Genomic DNA, 10,300 nt, shown 5'->3' with positions numbered 1-10,300 from the left:
GCATTCCTGAATGACCCCTGCAGTGTAGAGCTCCTGAAAGAATGCTGCCCTGTCTCCAGCATCCCCTTATTTGATCAGTGCTCCACACCCACTCTGTCTCTCTAGCTGTTCATGGTCTCCCTTTTGTTCTTCTTCAACCTGCTAAAGCAAGCAGACCATTCCTCCCCCTCCTCCACCCAGGGGGCCTGGCCCTAGAAGATCTTCTTCCTGGCCTGTGTCTCTAGTGGGTTATGGAATAGAGAAAATCCCACACAATTTACTGATTCATTTTGATGCACTGGCTGGGGGAGTAGTTAGCTGATTGCACGATTTCACAATGATTACACACTTAATTTATACAACACAATTTTATTTTAAAACTCTTTGCTATGTATATAACACTGCTTAGCTTTAAGAAACACCACAAACATTAAAAACACAATAATTACATATATCAGAAACAATGCTCCGAATGCACTTCCTTCCCAAACAATGCTATAAGAATTAGTGTTACAAAAACAACTACAATTACAACTAAAAGTTAAATTTGAATCAATACTATTATTTTTCATAATATACTTACAATCCTAGAATTCCGAGAAGCCAAATACCAAAATATAGTTTCATTCCTCAGTAGTACGATTTAATGGGTTGGCCTCAGTAGTACAGTTCAATAGGCTGGCCTCAGCAATACGATTCAATGAGCTGGGCTCACCAGTGATAGGACTACGTCCCCTTCCTTCAGTCCCTTTCAGGTGCTCCGCGGCTTCAGCGTGAACTAAGAGATTCGTGTTCACGGAGAGGCTTGATTAGGCGATCAATCTAATCTGAACTTATACTTGCGATTCTTCCTTCGTTGTTCTGCAAGTGAAGTCACCTCCAAATTGGGACAGTAAGTTACAGGTTTTTATTGAGTGAGCTGCCGTCAGTGGGCTCCTCCTACTCAACTTATCATAACTCCCAAATTTGGGCTCGGATCTTACTCAACAGAAATTACCTTTGTTGAGCATTTTTAAATTATTCTTGGGGAGACTTCCATATCACTGTAAATACTCTTTTCTTTTTACCAGTCTGGTTAAAAGGCCCCAGGCTTTGATTTCTCGGAATTTAGGACATTTACTTTCTTTGTAAAAAACTTCTAAAGGTACAATTTAGATTAAGGTTTTAGGCGAAGTCAGGACATTTCGCACGTAGCTCCAAAACAATGAGCTAGATAAGGAGATAGATCCTATCTTCTTCCTGAAACTGGCTAATGGGCAACCTTTACAAACATTCAAACTATTTCATTCAATATGACAAACTGGTAAGCGGTTCTCAACTGGGGTGATGCTAAATTTTAAAAAGTTATAGAAGGTGCCCTGAATCTAAAAAGGCTGAGAACAGCTTGTCTAAGACATGCCCTCCCAAGATCACCTCAAGAAATCCCTCGACTCCAGCATTTTTCCAGTGTCCTATTTAAACATTTTTCATTTCTACCCAGGAAAACTTTTACAATCCTTGCATTCTCCTACGCCTGATGAAAGGTGCCTGTGCCTGAAAGCTTGCAAATAAAAAAAATGTTTTTGCAAACATCTAGTTGGTCTAATAAAAGATATCACCTCTGCCACAAGTTGTGATTCCCTTTGCCTCTAAACCAATACAGCTACAACCTGGATACATAACTATTTAAGCATATGTGCCACAGAGCTTTCTGTTTATCTTCCTGTTCCCTGCTCTCCACCATTTCCCACAAGGGGGAATTAAATGAATTACAGTACATGGCCCCTTGGCTGTTGCTCAGAGCCAGACAATGAAAGGGCAAAGACCTGGCTTGCAGCCACAGCATAGGGGGAGGCATGGTATTAGGCTGATGGCCTGACCTGCCTGGCGAGCAAGCACTGCATTTCCTGCCTAGACTTGCTAAGGAATTGCCACACCCTCCTTGAGCTCCTACAGCAATAGAAAAAAAATATTTCTCCAAGGTGTGTCATTTAATTTCTTGGTATCTGAAAACTTTAAACCCAAGCAATAAAGATAACACATTACACACACACACATATACACAGAGCACTGGTAATGATAACTAGTTGAGAGCGCCAAACTCCACAATGCCAAAAAACAGTAGTATTATCTTTTAATGCTAAAACCCTCCACATCTGATTGGAATACCCTGGTTTGACATGTATTGGACTATCTAAGTACAGTAATGGCTTTTTAACAGGGCTATTGTTCTGCTCCTTTTCTTTTAATAAAAAAGCCAACTATTTTCTGAATCTAGCAGAATGAGGGAAACATGCCTGAGAGGTTGTAGGGGGAATGTAGCACTTAAGATCCTTTATTTTTTTTAAGGATAAACAGAGAAGTGGTAGGAATGACACTGCAATATTTAGCTTCTCTCCAATATTCTCAGTTACACCCATCACTAAGGTTTTTGCTGTTCATAAATAAACCAAGATGCTCATTGCCAAAGAGAAAAAGTTGCAAACAGACTCTCTTAAACCCTAAATATTATGTACCTTTACTTTATGGAGCAGTTATAACTTCTATACATTCACATCTTCAATATGATGGGGAATAGGGAATAGATAAGGACAAAAGATATTTTACAATTAAATGTATATTTTCTTTTGAATTTCTGAAAATGTTATAACTATATCAGCAATTTCAATGTTGACATTATTAAGTTTTTCCAGCTTTATCAGACTCAGGTGTTTTCTTTTTTACTGCTCCCAAAACTGAGAAGGAAGGTTATAAAACCAAACTAATCAGCTTAATCACAAAGTCATTACAATGTTATTTTAACTGACTAGTGGAATTTTATAAAATGGTTAAAAAGTCAGAATTCACTTAGAGGTTTCTGGGTGTTCCTAACTTCCTGCCTTTTCATGGAGAGAAGATAATAAGTAGAAGGGAATAGCATTTAAAGACTTAATTAGTACAATTAGTGACTCTATTATTCTGTAAACTATGGCTATAGCTAATAAAGTGCAGAGTTTCACTTATAACATAGATGGGGGGGAGGGGCAAGCACTTCAAAGAGGACAGCATAATATCTAGTTGCAACCAGAAATGTTCATGTGACCTGTTAATGCCAGACAGATCTTATGTATTGACCTGCCATTCCATTCCCTGAATTGCTGGATTGTACCTAGAGAAAAAAAATGCTTATTGAATTCCCTGTCCAGAGGTGTAACTAGCAAGTTTTACATCCTGGGCAAAACCCTGGCAGCGGTGCAGGGGACATAGCCCTGGGTTAAGCCCTGCTTGGGTGCGAAGGGGCCAAGCACCAGAGTACGATGGTGGTGAGTGGTTACTGCTGCTGTTACAGTTATGACACAGGGCTGCTGACACCTCCTTCTAAGTGGGCACCCAGGGCTGGTGCCCTGCTCACCCACTCCTATCACATACTACTACCCCTATCACAGCACCCTAACTCTGCAGATTTTTCTAACAGTTATTAGACTGCAAGCTTCCTAGGCTGCCAAATTCAGCCCTAGCAGCAGTAAAAGCAACTCTAGTGTCTTCCCTGGATGTCCACTTTCTTATACCAAATCTAACTTTGATATCTTGTCTTTCTATTTATATCTGTAAAGAACTACACACACTTACAGCATCTTGTGATTAAATTGCCCGACCCCCAATTTTGAAATAGTTAAACCCAGAATACTCTGCTTCACAAACCCCAGTTAGAAAGAGAGTTTCATATGGGTTACTGTAATCTGCTTCTCATCAGGGATAATTAGCTGTGGCACAGCACTACAGTACACTAACATGGTGAGCTTTTCCAGTACCTGAGTCAATCTATGCGTCACTACAAGGCATCGCACCAGTCATATATCCAGACCCCACTAAAAGGATTTCCTAAATGTCTTTTGTATTTTTTATTATTTTCTTTCCTATCATGTAAGTTGTACAAAGAGCCTCTTCTACCATCAAAGGCAATATCCGTATCCACAACAGAGGATGCTTACAGAGCCATTGTATAAAGGAATTGCACAAATAACAAATGCATTCCAGGCCACCATGGACAGCACTTCATACAGTATGTCACCTTAAACCTCACCCTCTTTACAGTACCAAGGGTCTTCATTTCACCCACCTATATTCCTAGTAATGGAGTCTTTACAAAAGCAGCACAGAATGGGAGATACAAACTGTCTTATAAATAAACTACTTAACTACAGCTGCACATGTATTTTGGCTCCGCATATATTTGGCAAATTGACCTTTCTATTGAATAGGAAGCCTACCACAGAAACATCTCCTTCTTAAAACACTTGTCTTAATAAAGTCAACAGATTTTCACTGGATTGGATTTTTTCATGCCATTACAAAACCATGATTCAGCAATGCACTTAAATATGTGGTTAAGGATTTCCTGAAATGATGTCCATTTTAGCTAATTTGTGTTGCTACAAATTAGACGAGAAGAAAGAATTGTAATCCCTGATAACATTCTTACAAAAAATCCTGGCCTTTTGACTGGACACTACTTCGGGGGGGGGCAGCACAGTAGTCACTATCATCATCATCACCACCACCACCACTACTACTATTAACTTATTATTAAGAGAGTTATTTCTTAGATGTTTAAAGTGTCTTAAGTGAATCTGATAAAGTAATCTTTTTCATGGAGACTCAGGCTCAACCATGGACAGAACTAGGAATTTTGAAAAGGGGGGTGCAGAAGGTACATTATCACATATAACACAACACATTTTTCTCCAGCTCAAAAGAAACTATAAGCTTTCCTAATATGCAAGTCACCTAGCACTATATCAGTCAGTTTAAGATTGAAGCAAAAACAAGTATCCTTATTGGAATACACATTAATTTGCTACATCATATACAATGCATTAAAAACACAACAAACTAAGCAAAAATAATCAAAACACACTGTTTCATTAGAATTAAGTGTACATCTCAGATTCATAAAACAAAGATCTAGGACAAGCATTTTGACAGTTCAACCAATACTCCACTGAAAGTTATTTCCACACCTAAATTAACCCATGTTAATTTTGTTTTTAGTTTGTACAGCAGATATTGGAAGGGGGTGTGGAAGGTTTTCTTCCAGTTCAATAACTAAAAAAAAAGGATGAAAAAGGATGAAAATGCTTTTCTTGGCTAGGAATATCCTTAGCAAGTTTCATTAGTATACACAATACTGTATAACTGTGTCTTGCTAATATTCTGTATATTAACAGCACAACATGCTCTCAGAAAGATGGCTGCAGAATTTTATATAAATTTGCTTCAAAGCATTCTGAACTCACTGTTTGTGCACATAAGATGCTATAACAAAATTCAAGGCTTTACAATATTTTGGGATCTAGAAATAAAATATTTTGAACCGAAGCTTGAGATGTAGGCTTCTAGTTTATTGCCAACATGCAAAGCAAAATCAATTTACATTAATTAAGTCAATTACTGCCAAAAGGGTAACGCAGCATTGGCTGACAGCTAAGTGTCATTGCACCTGACTTCTATTTATGCTAATTCCCTTCAGACCAGCTTTGCAGCAAAGAAAGCCCGTAGTATAAAAGGGAATCAGAGCCATTATATTTTGATATTACATAAGTCATTTTAACAAAGACAATCAACTGAAATGCTTAAGTTCTAGTGACAGCCTCATGACATCTCACCAGTAACTTGAGGCTATTGCAATATACTATAACTTGAATGTACAGCTGTCCTTGAAATTTCTTGTCCATTTTCTACAGCTTTATCATCAGGATCAATAAGTGACAGAATATTTTAAAAGTACTACAGAAGTGAATGGAAACCAGGGATGGCCAACCCACAGCACAGGTGCCAAAAGGGGAATGTGTGTGTGTGGCATGTGACAGACTGGGGAGGGGACAGGCAATACAGTGGTAGATAGACAGAGCAGGGAGAAGACAGCAAAGCAGCAGATCAGGTAGGGAGCAGAAAGCTGAGCAGAAGACTGGGAAAGGGAAAGGGATCAAAGTGGTAACTGGAAGGGTTAATTTGTGGCATGCTGCCAAAAAGTTTGGCCCTCCACTGCTCTAGACTAAGAGACTTTCAGTGTATTCTGAGGTCAGAAAAGGACAAGAGCAAAGTCAAGACGTTTCGCACGTAGCTCCGAAACAATGAGCTAGATAAGGAGATAAATCCTATCTTCTTCCTGAAACTGGCTAATGGGCAACCTTTACAAACATTCAAACTATTTCATTCGATATGACAGCCTGTTCCCTGTACCAGGCTCCAATCTAGGCCTTCACCTCCTGTATGGCCTCCCTCACATCCTACCCTGCAGCCACCAGTTTGTGCAGGCTCTATAACTTGCAGTTTAGGCATTTGTGGTGCCTCTTCAGGAATTGGGCTCGCTTCCTGCCAGCCTGCTGAAAGAAGGCCCTCATTCTCTCTTTGATCTTGGCCCACTACTCCATGCAGCTCCTGTATCCAGCTTTCAGAGTCTTCTACTCTGCATAACACTGCTTGAAGTCCTATTTGGTTTTTTCATCTTCCAGGATGTTGGTGTTTAATTTTCAATCTCCTCCCTGCCACACACACTTTTTTTTCTTAAATAAAATTTCATTCCAGGGCCAAACCAGTTCTGAATTAAGTGCCAAATTCAAATCTGTGTGGCACTACCACTGGCAAGTATTCTACTTTCCATACTCTTCAGCCTGGGGCTTCAGATATTCCTAAATTCATGGCAGGCATTCTACATACAAACTCCAACCCTAGAGACCTTGGAATTCAGATACCCCCTTGTCTTGCTTGCCCCTAGCCAAAAGGCCAAAGAAGCAAGCTAGGGGGAAAGCAATCCGCCATTGCCATAAATTGTGTAGCCAAGATCCTTGCATTTGGAGGCATTTGTAGACTCTCGCAGGGGTCAGTCTGCCAGCAGTACAAGGGAGAGAGGATGGTACTGAATTTCACCATGCAACCATAAACAAGTACTGGCCTTTTGGGTGAAGGTCAAGATCCCAACTCACCCTGGGTCTAAGTAGACTACATTCTTACTATGTAACTTAGCCATGTCCACCCCGCTTCCCCACCCCCCCTGTACTATGTAGCCACTCATCTGGATATTTGTATTTCCTCCTACCCCTTCAACTCTGTATCTACCCTTTTAAACATTCACTAATAAAATTACAGTTATAGGATAAGGCCTGTCGCTTGCACTATAGGCATTTTGTGACAATGGGGTACTGCTTTTGTGCTTTCCCCAAGCTTGCTCCTTAGCCTTTTGGCTAGGAACAAGAGACAGTAGGCTCTAAGGTGTCTTGCACACAGGATACTTGCCTGTGGTAGAACCACACAGACTTGATAATTGAGCTCAACTCGGTCAGATTTCAGAACTTGACTCTTGGGCTTTGCCAAAGTGAACTTGGAATTTGGAACTTATTTGGACCTAGTTTGTACAGTATAAGTACATGCCAAAGTGCTGCTCAAAAGTGTCTTTATGAAACACCTGCACTGAAACTTGCAGCTGTTTAAAAAATAGATAACAAACATCAATTCTGGATTAAATAAATCTATGGGCACTGTATGTGAATTGCTACAGCTAAGGTCTGACAGTAGAAGAGAGGGGGAAGGGGATGCTAAGGGAAAAAGTTGGAGGGAAGCAGAGAGCAAAAAGTTATGTGATCCCACAAATTTATTTTCCATGCTGTAGCAGTGGGAAGGGGGTAAATTCAAGGCAAATCTCCAATAACTATATTCTATACCTGGAAAATTATAACAAATGTATAAATCTTCCATATTTAGAATCTAATAATTGGGAGGCCATCTTATAATCAGGGTCATCTATTCGAGTAAACACGGTATCATTTTACATTGGTGTTGTTTATTTGTAGTTCAGCAGAGCACAGAGGCCCCCAGCTGAGATTAATGCTCCCTTGTGCTAAGCATAATACAGCAACAGCCCATGATCCAGATAATTCTTTTTTTTTTTAAAAAGGACTAATGGTGGGAGATAGAAACAAGCTAAACTAGCCCTGGTCCCACAGCAGGTCAGTGATAGAGCTAGCAATGGAGCCTAGAGATCCTGAATTCCAAACCAATGTCCATATTGCTTTCTTTGTGGGGTCACTGTTTAAGTCCCTTTTCCTAGCAGGTGACAGCTTCCATAATTTAATGGGCTGTTTTCACTTCTGTCACCATGCTGCCCTTCCCAAATTCCAGTTATATATGATATGAGCATGACCTTCAATCATTTTAATGTCTGCCTGTTCTGAACACCCCAGACAAGAGGGATGCATGAAATCATTTAGAACAACATCATTGTACATATACTCACTTACCACTGGGATGCTATAAATAGGTAGAAAGATTAGCTGACTAGAATATGTCTTCATTGGCCATAAATTACAATATTCCATTGTTTAAATGAGATTTCTGTTGCTGTCTCATCTCTAGGAAGTTAATACTCTATTCTTTGCTCTGGTTATGTTCATCCCTTTCTAAAAAGAAATCTGGCAGCAGGGGAAAAATAAATGCCAGTAATTACAAGTTATAGCAATCAGTAAATTGCACTTCAAGGGCATTTTTGATGCTCATCCATTTTGTTGGAGCCAGAGTGCCACCTAGAGTTTGAGATGATGTTAGAGAATGAGAATTTAAGCCCTCTTCTGGAGTGTTACCCCATGCTTCTTTCTGGTTTTTCATGTACATCACGTACACCAATACTATGAGACAGTCCAGAAATCTGTCCCGACTTTGTCAAAAAGTAGTGAACTTGGCCTGAGTTTCAGCTCTATAAACAAAATCCAAGATAAGCTGAGATATTTAGGGATTTTTCCTCTCCTACATCCTGGTTATCCCAGAAAATCCAAAAATGTCAGGGGACAACTTTATCACAATAAGCTTAGAAATAGGCAAATAGATATAGAATGTAGAAACCAACATGAAGCAAGCAACAAAGATTCACTAGGAACTCAGAAGATCTCTCTCTGTCTCTGACACAATAAGCTTCAAAGTTGGCAAGTATATATTTGCCCTCTTTCTATATGAATATATATATATATTTGCCAACTTCAAAGCTTACTGTGTCGGTGAAAGAGAGAGACCTTCTGAGGAGAAACAGAGGCACCCTACACATGTTTCTCACCCTTGTAAGTAGCAAGTACCCCCTAACTTCTGAAAATTTTAATAAGCACCCCAACACTCAATTTTTCAGAGGATTTTATATTTACAGACTAATGTGTGCCATATGTTGGTGTCATGACCCAAAGGCATGATTTTGTGCGTGCTTCGGCACCAGAATTATCCCCGCCAGGTTGCAACTTCATTGCACAGGAGAGTTTCCTATTGCAGAGGAAAACCCCGGTGCAGGGACAAGTTTCCCGCTTTTTTTGCAACTTCTTTTGCAGGGTGCATTGCTCAAGTTGCAAGAGAAATGCACGGTGCAAAAGAGTTCCTGCCACCCGTATGCAAATTCGTTCCCCGCTGTTGGCTAGTTTTAAATTATTCCCATGTGGCGGCTAACGATTGGCCTGTTAGCCGTATAAGAGGCTTGAGCAGTTTCCGCCCAAGCCGAAGAGGACTCCACATCCATCTCGTGGGGACTCTGGATACACGGCAGGGTAATAGAGACCCTGTGTGAGATTCAGAGGAGCTCGGCGACCTGATCCATCGCCCACCTCTTCCCGTCTTCGAGCGCAAATTTTATAAGACGTATCTCCGATTCCGATTTTGGTGGTGCGTTCACCCAGAGCATCCGGAGCTCTGTTCCGTGGAGCCTAGCAAACTCCACGTGATCGTCCGTGTCGTCTGTGTCTGTAACTGCAACTCAAGCAAGTTTTCCAGCCTACACCACTGCCATCTCGGTGTAAGTAAACAATCTTTAAAACTACCGCTAAGCGTTTGTGCCTAATTCCAGCTCGTTGCCCTCCCTCTCCGATCCAGCGTGCCTGGGCTGCTGGCCACAGCCCGCGTGCAGCACGAAAAAGGGCTCGGGTCACTCCCGGCCCGCACAGTTGGGAGAAGGGCTGTGTAAATTCCTCAGAGAAAGAGGAAAGGAGGGCTAGAGAAAGAGAGAGAGAGGAAAAGAGGGCAAGAGAGAGAGTGTTGGGGTACCCGCGGACCCCCTGCCTGTGTCTCACGTACCCCCAGAGGTATGCGTACCACAGGTTGAGAAGCTATGCCCTACACTACAGAGTTCCTAGTGAATCTTTGTTGCCTTCTGCATATTGGTGTCTACATTTAGATAACTGACGGCTATATATTATGGGTTCATAGATTCATAGATGTTAGGGTCGGAAGGGACCTCAATAGATCATCGAGTCCGACCCTCTGCATAGGCAGGAAAGAGGGCTGGGTTCAGATGACCCCAGCTAGATGCTTATCTAACCTCCTCTTGAAGACCCCC

This window comes from Alligator sinensis, unplaced genomic scaffold (genome assembly GCF_000455745.1).
Source record: "Alligator sinensis unplaced genomic scaffold, ASM45574v1 scaffold327_1, whole genome shotgun sequence".
Lineage (NCBI taxonomy): Eukaryota > Metazoa > Chordata > Crocodylia > Alligatoridae > Alligator > Alligator sinensis.
This window is presented reverse-complemented; position numbering follows the sequence as displayed.